A 17,338-nucleotide genomic window follows, 5' to 3' on the forward strand; every position below is an offset into this window, starting at 1 on the left:
AAACGCCTCGTGAGAAAACGTTCATGCATTTTCATTCTCGTCTTAACGAGTGAAGCTTCTCCCAAAGGGCTCCACGAGCCCACAGTTTGCAGGGCAGGGTTATTTCTTCTCAGTGGTATTGTTAGTATTTTTTTTATTTAATCGCCACTGAAAACACATCATTATCCTCCCTGAAGGACGTTTCCCCATAATTAACTGCTGGATGTAAATAATACCTGCGTACTGTACGCCTGGGCTACTCTGCTATCGCTGCTAAACAAACCGGAAATTTAGCATAAGAACATACTTTTTTTTTTTTGCCCTGATTGTGATAATAATGTAATGAATGTATAGTAATGACATTCTTTGGTTTATGGTAATGACGTGCACAAATGCACTACGTCGACCCTCTGAACAATGGCAGAGAAATATTTTAATTTGCTGTAATTTTAAATATGTTTTACTCATATCACATCTGGATTTGATAAAATTTGGCTTTCAAACTACAATTTCTCTTAGTTATTAATAGAAGTCGAGGCACAGATAGTTGATGGAACAATAATCCATTTCGATAGTTTTTCCGGCTTTCGAACCGCTGTTATCACAAGAGCGGCCTCTAGAGGCGAATCACTGACACTGCGTGCTGTATGTTTTTAAGTGAGACTGCGCGCTACACGGAGAGCGCTATATTATATGTATTATTTCTAGTTAATTAATGATAAAATTTGGTTTATTAATAAAGATATTCATATTTATTTCCATACGCACATGCACGTAAATGTTTTGATTTTCAATAGCAAATATATGAAAAAAAGCTCTCACAAAAAAAGAAATTTGGGGACCCCAGCACTACGTAATGGAAACTTGGTATTTGGGGATGGATGTAATGTATAACAACTGATGGTTTTTAATGGTGTTTGTAGCAAAATCCATTACAATAATTATTTCCTATAAAAAAAATATATAACTTAAGAATGAAGAATTGGTAAAATCGTGGTTAAGGTTAGCGCTTTGTTAGTTGGGGATTAGCGCAAGCGCGGACTCATTATTAGTTCATAGATATCGATTCAGAGATTAGTAAGTGATTATTTACCCACTTTTTCTCCATTAATGCATCAAATCTTCTCATCATCCGAGTGTAGAAATAAATGTTTTGAAACCTACAACTGATCCTACAGCTAACATTAATTACAGTTCTCTGGGCAGCCATTTTGTCCATCTGTGCGTTAATCAGTTTGCTTATTAATGTTAACTTGTTCCGAGCAGAACGTCAACTTCTAAAGACGCGTTTGTACTGCGCCCGATGACTGATTAGCTTCTAGCCTGCTTTCACTACAATCTTCTTGAGCCCTGTTTTTTATCAACAGCTGGCTGCTAAACACTGCTGGCGTTTCTCCAGGGCTGTTTCAGGGGAGGAGAGGGATCATATGGAACGGCATATTTTAGCGTCCTGGCGGCAGCTTGCCGTTAAGTTCCTCACGTGACAGAAGACGAGGCAGCGACGCAGTGGTCAGTGGAAGGACTGGGGACGGAGGAAGCGTCATTCCACTCGTATTCTCACACACTCGGGATCAGGAGTGCAATCCTGAGGGGAAAAGACCCTCAGTGTCCTGCAGTTTCAGGAAAATGTAGATTCGAATTTTATCAGTTACCCACAAAACCACACACAAAATGTTCTAAGCACAATGTAAGAGATGTTCCGCTAGTTTTTGTGAAGATTTGTGGAGATTCATTCAGCCACAAGTGTGTTAAAAAAGTCAGGTAGGTGAGGTGAGGAGGCCTGGGGTGCATTCAGTGTTCACATTCATCCCAAAGGTGTTCAGAGCTTCATAGCAGGAGATCTTCCACACACATTCAACCCATGGAAAGCAGATCTTCCCGGAGCTGGCTTTGTGCACAGGAGCATTGTCATGCTGGAACAGGATTGGGTCTCCTAGTTGATCCAGGTGAAAGGAAAATTCCGTTGTAGCACATCCAAAGACTTCTGTTACAATTGTGTGCCTTCGACTTTGAGGCAACAGTTTGTGAAAGAACCACATATAGCTGGAAAAGCGTCCAAATATTTTTGACCTGTAGCTGAAAATCCCAGGATTCAAGTTACAACCTTGTAGTGATGAATTATTGCAAATTGCAAATGGCTGAACCAAATACACAAACACACACACACACACACAAACACACACACGGGTCAATAAAACACCATTGAGGCTAATTACAAGCAGCAGGTGGACAAACAGGAAGCAGGTTTGAGCAGCGATCAGGGGAAGATCCTGAGGGCTGAGGTGATGCCCCTGATTTGGTTGTGCCTCTGGAGAATGTCGGAGCCTCGTGATGTTCTTGTTGTTGCTCCTGGCTGCTTGGAGGTTTCACAAATCAGGAGGGACGTCAAGCGGTGGTGCTGCGGTGATCCAAAACATGCTATGATCGATTCAACAACGGGAAAAGCGTTGTGGCTTTTCTGGCAAAAAAACCCTTTTTGGGACGTAGATAGTTATATTAAATTGTGGTTTGTCTCATTACATCTCTTCCTCCCTCCACAAACACACACACACACGCACACACACACACAATAAGCTTTACAGAATGAAGCAGAAGATCTCAGGAAACTTCCCGCCATAAACCGTATAAGGAAGCGTTACTTTTGTATACGTCTATCATCACAAGAGATTGCTCCTGAATCTTGGCATGGACATGTGTGTGTGTGTGTGTGTGTGTGTGTGTGTGTGTGTGTGTGTGTGAGAGATACTACTCAGGATGTTCAGCATGCAGTAATGGTGATTGTGTTTGCTCTTTGTATGGTACTGTATAATATGTCCACCGCTGAATCATGCTATTGTGTGTGAAGTGTGAAGCCCACGGAGTCCTCGCGCTTCCCGTCAGCACCGAGCGCTGAGCGCGTTATCTCTGCTTCAGATAGCGGAATGAGTGAAGATTCTTGTCTGACACACACACACACACACACACACACACACACACACACACACACACTGAGTTTGTACACAGAGCTCAGTCAGGATTATACTGTGGTACATTGTGGTACAGAAAACCGATATCATTGGATTAAAACTGTACACCACAATCACCAGCCCTCTGTATTCACCACGTCCAGCTGTTCTGCTGCTTTCTGACATGCTTTTCCTCTCACCGTGGATGTACAGAGTGACTGTGTGTCTGACGGCACGAGTCCGCTGACTCTTTTGCTGAACATCATGCGAAAAGGCCACGTGTGTGGTGGCGAGTTCGAGTCTGGAGATTCTTCATCATTTATTCCTCTCTAAATGTTCTGCTTGATGTTGAACAGATGCTGAACTGTATGTTGGTGATCAGTAGATACACCAAGCGCCGATCAGAGCGAGTTTAAAACAGAGCGAGCGCTCGATCCTGATTGGTGTTTCACCAGTTTCGTTTTTATCCTCATAAAAAAAAAAAAAGAAACGACTGATTTCGCAAAAAATGTAGTTTTAATTGTAGTTGTTTTACTTTGTTAAAATAAAAGTCTCCCCCGATGGAAATACGGCAAATTGAAATGCGAAAGATATGCGAAAAAGCTACTTAATTGCAGTAACAAATTACTTCCCTACTGTCCGACTCTGATCTGGAATAAGAAGATGTTTTGTGTGGAGTGTAAGATCCTTGATTTGACTTGGATTGAAGGTTTCAACGCGCTAAACATACATCGCTGTGAACTTACGTGTATTGTGTATTATGTATTACGCATGCTTGTGTTCATGTTTTTACATTAGCAAGCACATGGCAGACATACAGGAACATCACATACAGGAACATTTAGAATAAAACACAGAAACAGAACATTGTGTGAAGCACCAGTGTGAACGCGAAACGTCCTGCGAGGTTTGGCGATCCGCACGGCTTAATGTGTCGCAGCAAACCAAGCAAATCCGCTGATAATATTTGAGAAGAGGAAGGCAGATCCAGTCCCCGAGTGATGGTGGCATTTAAAAAGCTGGAGCAGCACGTGTAGCCTCCTGTCAGAGCGCTAACAACGATCCGCAACCCAATTAACATCCGCACACTTGAGGTCCCGTGTGATCGAGAAATTGTGGGTATGGGGCTGGGGGCGGGGCCAAAACATTCAGGAAGATGTTTCAGTGCAAACCGAGAGAAATTCCTTTTCATAATTTCAGTTTGACTTCACTAATAGTAGTCACCAACGCAGCTGCACATGGTCCATTCCGACATATTCCCATCTCCATAGTAACAACTGTGAGAAACTGTTGATGTGGTAAAGTTTTCTGTAAGGGTTTTTGTGCTCATTTATGGAAGGAGTCTCCAGTGCGAGCGCTTGAAACCAGCCAGATGTTCTCTTGACGTGAGGAGATTACGCCATTAAACTAATGAAGTTTTCAAGAAAGGGAATAATATAAACGGTGAAAAAGGTGAAAGAGAGCGACCGTTTATGACATCTTCATTATTTATGGCGTTTGGCAGACACGCTTATCCAAAGCGACTTACATTTATCTCTTTCATACAACTGTGCAGCTATGGGGTTAAGGGCCTCGCACAGGGGCCCAAGGGTGGCAGCTTGGTGTGGTGAGAATTTAAAATGGTCACAATTCGGTCCAAAGTCCAATGTCTTAATCACTTAGCTGCCACCTTTCCATGTTATAACTGGTTGAATGTTAGAAAGAACAGGAACTAACTGGTTTGCAGACATTCGATGTAATTATAAATGGATAAAAAAAGCATGTTGTGTCACTAAAATAAAAAGTTGTATTTGCAGTGCAGGAGGAGTGAAACATTTGTGAAAATGAATCGCATCTGGTTTATTTGTTAGTAAATAAAAGTGAAACAGCGATACAGTCATGATTCAGAGTCCGGCACGCTGCCAATTCCTCAAAACCCACCGAGTGATACTTGAGATGTTTTTTTTTTTTTTTTGCAAAGTTGCCAAAACATTGAGCCAAATATTAGTGCAAATTTGTGTTTTGCTCATGAGCCCTTGTTGTTACAAGGAAGGTGACTGGAGCTGGAACTGGATGGCACCAATTTCACACTGGAGAGCAGAAAGATCACCTAATTGCTGAGCGAAGGATTGGGCTTAAACATGTCCATCCATCCATCCATCCATCCTTCCATCTATTCATCCGCTTTACTCCAACACCCCAAAAGTAAACATCGGCTTCACCTCATCGGCTCCACAGGCCGTTTTCTTGCAATAAATAATCGATTCCTGAGCTTCAGCACGCTCTGGTAATTACAGCCAGTTTTCCCTCATTTAACTCGTCTTCTGTTCTGCCCTAAAACATCGATCTCTCATTGATCCAGGATGTTTTTTATCATTAGCATTATTACTGTTTTCTGGTTCATCAGGGACAACAGCAACCAACAGTAGCTACAGCCTTCACAAATTACAATCACAACCCTGTTTTAGTTCTGCTGTTCCTCTGGATTCACTTAGACCAATCAGCCTTGAAGACATCATACCACATTACCTTAGGCAAATATCCAAAGCTTGAAAAATCTATAAGGAAAAAAAAAAACAATGTGGGAGTGGATTTTAAATATATATCAAATGCCTACTTGACTCAAAGTCATAAATATATGTTTACGTATAAAGTATATATGTGGAATGAAAAAACAGCTATTAAATCCACACAAATATATTTGAGCTTGTGCAGATGCGGGTTGCGAGCTCTGACTAGTGCGCTCTCTGACCATCCAATCAAAAGACATGAAAATGCAAACATAATTGAATTGGGTGACTGGTTAAAGCAACAGCATAAATGATAGGCATCAAGGTGCTGACTGTAAAGGCGCAAGTAAATAAATACCTTTGACCCCAGCAACACATGAAGTGACGGCTGGAATCTGATTGGATAGAAACTCCAATGCTAAGACACTCAGTATGCTGCTCCTAGCAGAAGTGCACCTCACAGAAAAGCTATGAAATGAAGAGAACAGTCTATTGGGATTCTGGCAGAGTGTAGGCAAGCAGAGTCCTGACGGTCCAGAACTGGTTACATGTTATATATAGTATAGTATAGTATAGTATAGTATAGTATAGTATAGTATAGTATAGTGTATATAGTATAGAATAGTTGTAGTATAGTTATAATATATAGTATGGTGTATAGTATATAGTATAGTATAGTATAGTGTATAGTATAGTATAGTATAAAGTAGAATAGTGTATGTAGTATAGTATAGTGTATAGTATGTAGTGTAGTATAGAGTAAAGTAGTGTATATAGTATAGAATAGGTATAATATAGTAACGTGTATAGTATATCGTATAGTATAGAATAGTGTATATAGTATAGTGTATATTATAGAATAGTATAGTATAGAATAGAATGGGGTATATAGTACAGAATAGTATAGTATAGTGTATAGTGTAGTATAGTATAGTGTATAGTGTATAGTGTAGTATAGAGTAAAATAGTGTATATAGTATAGTAAAGGTATAGTATACTAATGTGTATAGTATATCGTATGGTATAGAATAGTGTATATAGTATAGAATATAGTATATAGTGTAGTATAGAGTAAGATAGGGTATATAGTATAGTATAGTATAGAATAGTTATAGTATAGTATATAGTATAGTATAGAGTAAAAAAAAAGTGTATACAGTATTGAATAGAATAGTGTAAATAGTATAGTATATAGTATGTAATATAGTGTAGATTAGTTATAGCATAGTATAGTTTCATTTTATAGTATAGTATATTATAACATAGTATACTATAGAATATTTATAGTATAGTATGCAATTGTGTTCAATTTTATAGTATAGCACATTATACAGTAATGTTTAAGTATAATAATGCATATTGTATATTATAGGGTTGAATGTTACAGTATATACAGTATAATAGGTAGTTGTATATAGTAATGTTATGTTTGATGTAATAGTGTAGTGAATATTAAATTCCTGAAGGAATGAAGTGATGGATAGAATATAAGAGAAAGGAATAGAACACTTGGTGATGAACTGTTTGTAGGAAAATACTGAGTGTAAGGAAGTGGGTTACTGTTACCATGCCAACATTATTTTTCTATAACAGCACGTCTCGAACGAATCGGCTTTGGAAAGTCCACTGAAGAATGATGAAATAATCTGGAAATTTGTTTATGGATACATTCAATACTACAGAGCGAGTTATCGCTTACGTTAAAGCAGCTATCAAAAGATATTTACTAAGAAACCGCAAAGAAGAAGAACAAAACAGCTTGACTCAAAGCCCTAACACTGGAGACTCCTTCTGAAAATCTGAACTGAACATAACTGACTTAATAATTACACATGATTTATGGTGGTGTCCACTGGAGGTATTTGTTTAAGTTGTTACTATAGAAACAAGGAGAGGGCAGTATTTCACAGCACTGACACGCTGGTTATTAGAGACATAAAACAATTTGGCCAAACAAGTTTTCATCTGTGTGAATATTTATCCAGAATTGAAACCGGCTGTTTGTACCTGAGCAGAACAGATTATCCACTTATCGCCGTCGTGACTCAAATTTCACGCTTTTGTTCAGGGGCAATTTATCTCTTCTTGTGCGTTACGTCTGAAGAGAAATCAGTATTAATTTCGGCCGGGACGTCCAGGCCTTCTCCGGCGAGGAAGATTAAGTGTAATTATAATCGATGTGGATGGAGCAACGTTCCTCCGCGAATGCTTTCTGCTGTGTTTTGAGATAAACATGCTTCCTCAGCAGACGTTAAAGATGTTTAAAACGAGGATGATGTACCAGGGGCCTGATAAGCAGCTGAACGGATGGAAAAGAACAACGTCAATAAGCTAAAGAATGAAAAATGATGGTACGCCGTTAAGGTGTAGCTAAAGGCTGATCTGAGACCAGGGGTTCGGTTTTTCACACCTCAATTAGCGGAAGTGGATTTGCCCTGCTTCGAAACAGACTTGTTGTCAAGGCAACAAGTTTGAAAAGCTCAAACCTGGTCAGGAGCATCTTATATAATGTGATCAAGAAGGTGTGTGTGGAGATTGTGAAATTATAATCCCTGGACAATGTTCTCGTGATATCACTGAGATATCGTTGTTTTTTTATATAAAAATGCAATCATTCATCATCATCCTGGTCCTGACTCTTCATGGTGTATCTGGATACCATCCTGGTTGTGATTAGGAGAAGTGACGGGAGGAGTTTATTTTTTAAATGATCACACCTATGGGTAAATCAGTGCACCATTTCTGTCTACTGTATGTACATCAAAAATAGGAGGAAACCTAAGTTCAAGACTAAAATTAGGACTTGAGGCAACAAAGCTACCTGCTGGGCCCCTTTTGGATTTGGTGTAAATTTGGACTCAGAGATACGATTTTGAAAGGTCCTTGTTGTAAAATGTTTTGTACTCTTTGTAACTTGCTGTTCCACTGATAGAAAACATTATTAAATCTGACATGACATTGGTGCTTGGACCCCTAAACATGACTTTGATGTAAAAAAGAAAAATTGGTTGCTATTTTTTTTTTTTGACTGTCAGGAACCGAATCACCTTCTGACCAAACTGGATGAAGAACTCAACTCAAGAAGCTACACAATTTTGGCAGCCACCTGTCATAAGTTTGGTATGTGCTTTTTGAGCATCATATTCTACATTTAGTTCTGATTTGCTCTTATAATTCATATACAGGAACTAAATATGAGTATAAATATGAGTAGATCTGCAAATGTCATATACACCATATTGCCAAAAGTTTGTGGACACCTGATCATAAGTACGGTATGTGCTTTTTGAGCATCGCATTCCACTGGAAAGATGATCCACTAGATTTTGTGGAGATTCGAGGAGATTCATTCAGCTACAAGTGTGTTAGTAAAGTCAGGTACGGATGTAGGGGAGAAGGGGAGAAGGTGAGGAGGCCTGGGGTGCAGTCAGCGTTAACAATTAACCCAAAGGTGTTCAGTAGGGACGAGATCAGAGCTCTATAGCGTTAGATCTTCCTCTGCAAACCATGTAAAGCAGATCTTCACAGAGCTGGCTTTGTGCACAGGGGCATTGTCATGCTGGAACTGGTTTGGGTTTCCAAGTACAGCATCCAAAGAAGTCCTGTACAAGTGTGTACCTCCAGGTTTGTGTTACAGTTTGGAGAACAACCACAAAAAGGCAGGAAAGGTCAGGTGTCACAATACTTTTGTCCATATAGTGTATATCGAGATCTGGTGTTTTCTTGATGATTTTTAAACAATATTTTGAAATTTTTCTGTGGAAATTCCCACCACTAAAATGAACGTCCTGTTTAATTCCGCCTCATTCTGCACGGCTCTGTCTTTAGATTCGTTACTCAGCCATCAATCTTCTGCCCTCGGACAAATCCGACATTTAATTTCGGCAGTCGGAATCCGAAAGCAGTAGCTGAGGCTCGTGTCACATGGAGGAACAAAATAAATAAATAAAACCCTCGCTGAGTCTCAGCCTCCCTGGTAATCCAGTATCCCCGTGCTCAAGACCCAGGGCCAAGAGAAGACCATCAGATACAACAGATAGATGAAGAGACAGAGAGACAGAGAGACAGAGAGAGAGAGAGAGAGAGAGAGAGAGAGAGAGAGAGGTGAAAAAAGAGACAGAGTGAGGCACCATAAAGAGCGATATCGAGTATGAGGCAGTAGAAAGAAAGTGAAATGGAAAAAGAAATAGACAGAGAGCTGGAGACAGAAAACAAGGTGGTATGAGAGAGAGAGGAGAGAGAGAGAGAGAGAGAGAGAGAGAGAGAGAGAGAGAGAGAGAGAGAGAGAGAGAGAGAGAGAGAGGAGAAAGAGCGGTATATCATTCTCAGTCAGTGAATTATAGCTCTGCTGTAGTGGAGTACGTGACCTGTTTGATATTATGCCAACACACACACACACACACACACATACACACACAGTGGAGAACCACATGACAGATCACACACGCCTGTTTCACGCAAATGAGAGGTCTCAGTGTGTGAGTAAGTCACACAAACATTACACTCTGAGGTGAGACAGGTCAGAGTCAGGGGCAGCACATGCAGAGAGAGAGAGAGAGAGAGAGAGAGAGAGAGAGAGAGAGAGAGAGAGAGAGAGAGACAAAAAGACAGAAGTGCTAGTGTGTGTGTGTGTGTGTGTGTGTGTGTGTGTGTGTGTGTGTGTGTGTGTGTGTGTGTGTGTGTGTACGATAGTGTTGTACAGGTCATGACCCCTCCAAATAAGTCACATCCGTCATCATATTCGTTTCTGCTGTTTTCTTTTCGCTTTTATTTGTCCTCATCAACATGACTGTAACCTGACACACACCCCACACACACCCCACACACCCCCAAACTCCCCTGAACGTCACTAATCACAAACAAAACAGACCTTATTACCGGTAGCCCCGCCCCCAGCCCGGCTTTAGCCCCGCCCTTGACTCCACCCCAATCCCCGCCCCCTCACTCATTCTAACCCTGGTGGTTCTGCGGGACTCTGGTGAAGGTTGTAGAGGAGGAGAGCAATTTCCTGTGCACGCGCTGTAATGCGCAGTTAGTTGACATTCTGCGCGCGCGCGCGCGTGTGTGTGTGTGTGTGTGTGTGTGTGTGTGTGTGTGTGTGTGTGTGTGTGTGAGATAGAGATACTCAGAGAGAGAGAGAGAGAGAGAGAGAGAGAGAGAGAGACTTTTGCTTCAATGTAACATCTGTAAACTGCAGATCTTTGACAGGCCGAGAGAGAGAGAGAGAGAGAGAGAGAGAGAGAGAGAGAGAGAGAGAGAGAGAGAGAGAGAGAGAGAGATAGATAGATAGATAGATAGATAGATAGATAGATAGATAGATAGATAGATAGATAGCAGACAGACAGACAGATGTGTAACTTCCCAGCAGCAATACTGGATGTAGGATTGATGACAGACCTGCGGGAGCCCGCCGGTGAACCTGCTGCACGAGACCAGTCGCGCGTCCTTCCCCTCATCCGGTCATCCCGGACAAATAAAGCGCACGCACGCACGCGCCTGATTTCACGCGCCCGCGCGATGTTGATTCTCAGGACTGCGCGTTCGAAGCCGCCGATGGCCGTCGTGTGTGCGGTGGTCCCGGTTGAAATTAAAATCCCCAGGAGGAGAGTGTGTCTTGTTGCGCTTCAGCTCTGCGCCGACGCACCGCGCTGAATTTTCACCCCAGCTTCCTCTTCTTCTTGTTATCAGAATTATGATGATGATGATGATTTTCCGCCGGACGCGCACGCGCCACTCACTCACCCACCGACGCGCGCTGGATCCTGCACACGTCCTGGGTCCGTGGGTCGTGCGAGGGTGCGCTGATGCTCACATCCCGCCGCTACATTCCGCTCGTGTCCGCCGCCGGTGACTGCGCGCGAGCGAGTGACTCACCGACTGCGACTGGAGGCGCGCGCGCTGTTTACCGGGGAAGCGTCACCGCCTGCTTCCGCCCGCGCGCGCCGGTGAGAAAGAGCCGCTCTTTGACGCCTCTATACTGCTGCTGAGGGGAGGGAGGGGGAGAGAGAGAGAGAGAGAGAGAGAGAGAGAGAGAGAGAGAGAGAGAGAGAGAGAGAGAGAGAGAGAGAAATGGAGAGACGGATGGAGGAGTGCTGAAGCGCCGGTATATAGCTAAATCGGTTGAACAGTCATTTCACAAATGAGCACCAGTCGAACCTGACCAATCAGCTGAGTGTGATTACTTAATTAGCTCATGTAAGTTTCCGACTTTTGAAACCACGCCCCCGGGTAATCCTGCGATTCGATTGGTCATAATACGTCATAGTTTTCGATAACAGCAGCTCGAAATCACAGGTCTCCAAATGGTCTCCAAATCCATCAAACTCTATAATGAAACAGGCGCTCGTGAGGACCGTTCCAGCAAAGTAAGACCAAGAGCTACCTCTGCTGCAGAGGATACGCTTTTATTAGAATGACCAGGCTCAGGAATCGCCAATTTACTTAAATGCTTCTTGGAGTTCAAGTTGCAGACATATATCATCATCCACTGTTCAGAGGAAACAATGTTTGTTTTTATTCGAACCTGGTGACATACGTTACTGTTGCAAAACCACATAGGGGAAAAAAAAGAAAAAAAAAAAGAGAAAAAATACACAAATTACTACACTAACGTGTCACCAGCTCACCTGACACTTCCACTCCATACCACCAGAGGTCCTCATAACAAGGATAGTAAGAGTCATATGACGGCTCATTTGCGCATCATTACTTCCTCATTTATTTACTCTTTCTAAACTCAGAGTTTTCACGAAGTCTTGCTTTGTTTCCGAGTCGTTAAATCATGTTCGGTTTCCCAATTCGGATTGTCTCGGGATGAATTCCCGTACGTGCAACGTGAAGCTACAATATGTAGCAATAGAAATTATAGAACAATGACGTTTGGGCAAACGTCGCAGAATTGATGTATTTTTCTCAGAATTTCATTTATCCACGTGTTACGTTCGTCCTACGGTCCGTCAGCCGTCACGTTTATGATGAAACCTGTAGGACGAATCACCTGATTTGAGCTGCGAGCAGCAGCTGGAGCTGAAATGGTGACACGCTTGTGATGGATTATCGATCAGAAAGCACCGGGTCGCTCCTATAGCTCAATACGCTGAGAGGAAGCGAGCTGTAAGCCTTTTCACATCTCACATCACACACACACACACACACACACACACACACACACACACACACATTCGCAGTGAGGTCTCCTGATTATAAAGGAATACAGTAAACTCATGAACACATCAGATCTCAAGAACCTATTCAAACCCGAGCAGATCTTTTTAGGACTGACTGAGAACTTCATACAGGTGGAACCACCTTAGAAGCTGAGAACAATCAGCCATTCAAAGTATCCGTGAAGATTTTTGGGCTAAACATTGTAAAAAAAAAAAAAAAAAAAAGATTCTTGCTAAATATCTGTAAACTCTTGATGAGGTTTTTTTGATTTGTCCTAAAATCAATCCAAAGTCCTTGTGGACCTGAAGACATCTCGTCAGACTTGCTTTTTAGTCTGCAGCAGGTATCTCCACACACAGTAGTCGATCGTCACAAGAACGAATCTTTGAAATCTCTCCAATGAAATATACTTATAAAGCGTGAACTTCTAAAGTAGTTCAAATATTCTGGAGGAGTTTGGAGATATATTTAGGTCAACATCAAAAGCTTTGATTGCAGCTCTGACACAGATGGGAGCTGAAAGCAGCAGGGCGAGCAAGAGAAAGATGAACAGCCGGCTTCTCCACATGCCTCAAACGTTCTCCTCACAAGCTCCCACAACCTCGAAACAAAGCTAGATGTGCCGGGGTCACACCACCAACATGCCCGAGGTCTAAAGTACCTAAGCCAAAGAGCCTGTAGCGAACATTAGCATGGACAGTCAGGATTTTGAAAGATAGGGTCTTAGGGTCTACATTTCTTTGTGCAGGATTTATGGGTTCATATACAGGACCTAAATATGAGTAGATCTGCAAATGTCATATAGTCCAAAAAGTACACCATATTGCCCAAAGTTTGTGGACACCTGATCATAAGTATGGTATGTGCTTTTTGAGCATCGCATTCCACATTTAGACCCAATTCCCTCCACTCTTCTGGTAAGATGCTCCACTAGATTTTGGATTGTGCTCGTGGACATTTGTATTAGTAAAGTCAGGTACTGGTGCAGGTGAGGTGAGGAGACCTGGGGTCCGTAAACAATACATTTATGGGAGAACCCATCATTTTTTACTTTTATGAATATAATGTATGGTGAGGTTTTTCTTGGAAGTAGAGGAAACAGGAAGAAGCCTCAAGTGTTTTCTTTGGTTGCATGCATTCCTCGTATCTCTAGGGTCCAGGGTTTGAATCCTACCTCATGTGTTACAGAGTGTACTCAAGGTTCTCCAGGTTTCCTCCCTCAGGAAATGGGTTGTAGGTCGATTGGCATTTCCAGATTGTTCATTGTGGCATGTCACAATGTCTAATGTCCTTGTGCTAGACCCTGGTGATACGATAAGTTCCCTTGGATACGCTGAGGGCTCCATGCGGTGTAGGATAAGTGATATAGAAGATGGATTCATGGAAGGAGTCTCCAATGTCAGTGCAGAATTAGTGCTTTGTGACTCTTGTAACAAGCTGCATTTTTCTTTTTATTAACTCCAAAAAAACTGCGAGTTGAAGAGAGAGATTGATGATAGCATTTTACTAGGAACTGTGCTGTGCTCTGCTATAAGAGGAATAAAAGACTTTGGGACTTTGGGACTCGCTGTTGTTAGAAGATAAAGGAGGTAGTAAGATTAACTGTGGTTCGGCCGTATCACCCCGTTTCCGATTCTTTTCTGTAACCCTGCTGAATTTCAGTACTTTTGAAATGGTTCACTAAAATTAAGTAGGGCAAGTGGATATGTGGTTCTTCACTCATCTGAGAAGCATCATCTGTCCTTTTCCAGACAACAATGGCTACCGTCTGGTTTAAAAAATGAAAGAATTGGAACAAGATCCACCATATTTCTTGTGATTTAAATTTTTTCATGGTTCCTGAGATATGAATTTGTTGAAGATCCCTGAATGTAATCCCTAAATAGGCTCTGGATCCACCAGAAAATGAGAATTTTTGATGTTTGTCCTCAAACAAATAGTGGACAGGTGAGCATGCCAGTTCTGCAGGACCACCTCTGAAGAACACCACACAGACATACGATGCTGCTGATCCATTTGAAACACTAATTCGCACTGCGTCGTAGATCACACGTTGTAAGGGATCGTAAACCAGGCTTAGCATTTTTACCCTGGTGGTTTCACAGCAATTCACACCTTCGTAAGTCTTTAGAGGTTTAAACGCCAGTAAGATTTCACACCATTCAGTGAAGCAGATGAAGCTCCTCGGTTGGGTGGAGACATGATGTTCAGGAATAAAACTCAGTAGTACTAGAAATCTGGATTAAAAGACAATGTCCTGGTTTTATATTGTGGGCTTTTAAATATGATTTCAGCTCAATTTTCTGTGAGATCTTTTTTTTTGCCGATATGAGACCACAGTCCTGCTTTATTAGGACATATTGAGAGAAATTGAAGAAATTGTTGAACCTAGAGCTTGTTGTGGACTCCACCGAGTTTCTGGACCCTTCTGCGTGGAATGCAGATTAAAAAAGTGGTTATTTTTTTATAATAACCTGCTTAATAATGCATTTCCACATCCAGGTTTTCTCCTAGACGTTTCCTCTCTTCATTCCACGACCCAAATTATTCCAGGCCGAAGCAAACCGAGGCTCAGCCCCTGATTGAAAAGCCACACTGATAACTGCTCTGCTCCCATCCAGGTTTCTGAGATTGGAGTTTCATGAACCCATTACCCTCCGACTTCACACTGCCTTGTAAATAGTGCATGCGTGCAAAATTGATCCAGGGAGAGAAGGATAAGCGACGGGTCTTTTAGCCAGAAGGTAACAGGTAAGGTCAGAGGGGTGGTGTATGGAGCAGTTTGGTCAGAAGGAGGAGGATAAAAGGGAATTGGGAAATCGATGGAGGTACACCAATCAGTCGTAATGTTATAAGATTATTACATTCTAAACGGTGACGTGATTAATGCTGATGATCTCTTTATTATGGCACCTGTTAGTGTGTGGATTTATTTATTAGGCAGCAGGTGAACATTTTGTCCTTAAAGTTGATGTTAGAAGCAGGAAAAATGGAAAAAAATCCAAGGAAGAAACAGTGGTGAGCCGGTGACAGGGTCGTGGGCGGCCGAGGATCATTGATGCACGTGAGGAGCGAAGGCTGGTCCGTGTGGTCTGGTCCAACAGACGAGCATCCTGTGGCTCAAAATGCTGCAGAAGTTCATCCAGACTTTTAATCTACAACATAGATGAGCCCTGAAAGAATCCCCAAACAAACGCAGTGTAAGAGGGCAGGAAAATTACTATCTAAAAGAGTAGGCTTTCAGGCAAAAATCCAAATTGAATGTCCCTCAGAGACACAGAGGAGTGAAACGAGATGGGGAGGCAGATCCTGTGGTAATATCGTCAGATGGCTTGGATAAATGAGACACAGAAAAAAAAAAGCCAGACCCATTTCTGACTTCCACCCACTAAACAAGCAGCAGCTGCTAACGATCCTTTTTGCGCTTATACTAAAACCATAGCTGGATTTAGGCTAATTAACAAACAGATATGCTAGTTTTAAAATATATCACATATCCATCGCATATACTGAATATGCTCAGGTTTCCATATACCTTTATTCCATATACGTATTGCAACGTTGTTGAGAGAATTGCATCAGATCGCAGTAGCGCTAACGTTTCTGCAAAACTTTCTTGTCTTAGTACTTTGTTTTGTAAAGAGCGATCGAAGTTACCGCTTTGACTTTCTTCCCAAGTGCTGACACTGGAAACTCCTTCAGCAACCGTAATAAACAATACACTTCACCATGACTTTTAAGCCGTCATTACAAAACAATAACGTATTCGAACGAGCGCATGAATGTAAACCGATTTCTGTCAGAGCTCCTGTGATAGGAGATGAATCAAGAGTGAATAGCTCTTTTTTAAATGTTCTCCATGTTCCCTATTGTTCCTGAGTTATAACTGTGAAATTGGGAGCATTGACCTTGCAAACCCAAGACAACCCTACTATGTAATAAAAAGACTCAGCACCATCATTCACCCCTCCCCCCCCCCTCCACTTCCCTCCTTCCCCAACCTACCCCTCTACAGACTGCCTTGATCATTACCCAAAAACTGCGAGAGATTTATTTTTATTTTTGAATACAACATTATCTCTCTCACATATGACTACCCCTGACTGATCAAACCCTCCCATGCTAACTGAGGTTTTATTCCCATCGTCCTCCCCATCACACAGCACAGCAGGGATGAGGATAACACGGTCAGTCGCCTCTCAGCATGGCGTCCAGCAGCAGTGTGTGGGAGAAAATACAGCTTTCACACACTTCTCACACAGGCTCTAATGATTTCCAACAGCAGAGTCAAAAATTCAGCTCGAAGCGCAGACGGAAAGCAGTTCACGCTCCTATTTCGTTACTGTATTTACACGTTTATTTCAGTCAATTACATTTTTTTGAAAGTGCCATTTCAATAATTACATTTTAAATTTGACTTTACAAATATTTGTTACAAATCAGAAAGGTTTCTCACATGAATATGATGTCTTTCCATTTTGACCTTCTACAAACTCCACTGAGTTTCATTTAATGTTATTTACCTTCATTCATACCTCCATTTATTTTTCTCATTACCTTGAGAAGAGGAAAAGGTTTCTCATTGTGACGATTTGACAGTAGGAAGGTTGTCTGAAATGATCTACAGTTCAGGTCCGGTGACTGTGGAGGCCAGGTCATCTGGTGCAGCACCCCATCACTCTCCTTCTTGGTCAAATAGCCCTTGATGCCTTCAGTGTGAATCTACAATTTTCATAGTCATTAAAATAAAGACAACTC

At 41.8% G+C, this 17,338-nt stretch overlaps 1 protein-coding gene across 8 annotated transcripts in view; it reads right to left on the bottom strand.

Annotated features, from left to right (window-relative positions):
- Positions 1 to 11,355, bottom strand: part of dlgap4a (discs, large homolog-associated protein 4a) — a 90,299-nt gene extending 78,944 nt beyond the window's left edge. For 3 of the 8 annotated variants that reach the window (XM_083521353.1, XM_083521352.1, XM_083521354.1), the window contains exon 1: positions 10,811 to 11,320. The gene's annotated coding sequence lies outside the window, so the exon portion shown is untranslated. Of the gene's footprint in view, positions 1 to 10,810 lie in introns of all 8 variants that reach the window. The other 5 variants (XM_083521351.1, XM_083521348.1, XM_083521357.1 and 2 more) reach the window with 4 other exon arrangements.
- Between the last annotated feature and the right edge of the window lie 5,983 nt (positions 11,356 to 17,338).

Source organism: Silurus aristotelis, assembly GCF_946808225.1.
Source record: "Silurus aristotelis genome assembly, chromosome: 19".
In the NCBI taxonomy this organism is placed as follows: domain Eukaryota; kingdom Metazoa; phylum Chordata; class Actinopteri; order Siluriformes; family Siluridae; genus Silurus; species Silurus aristotelis.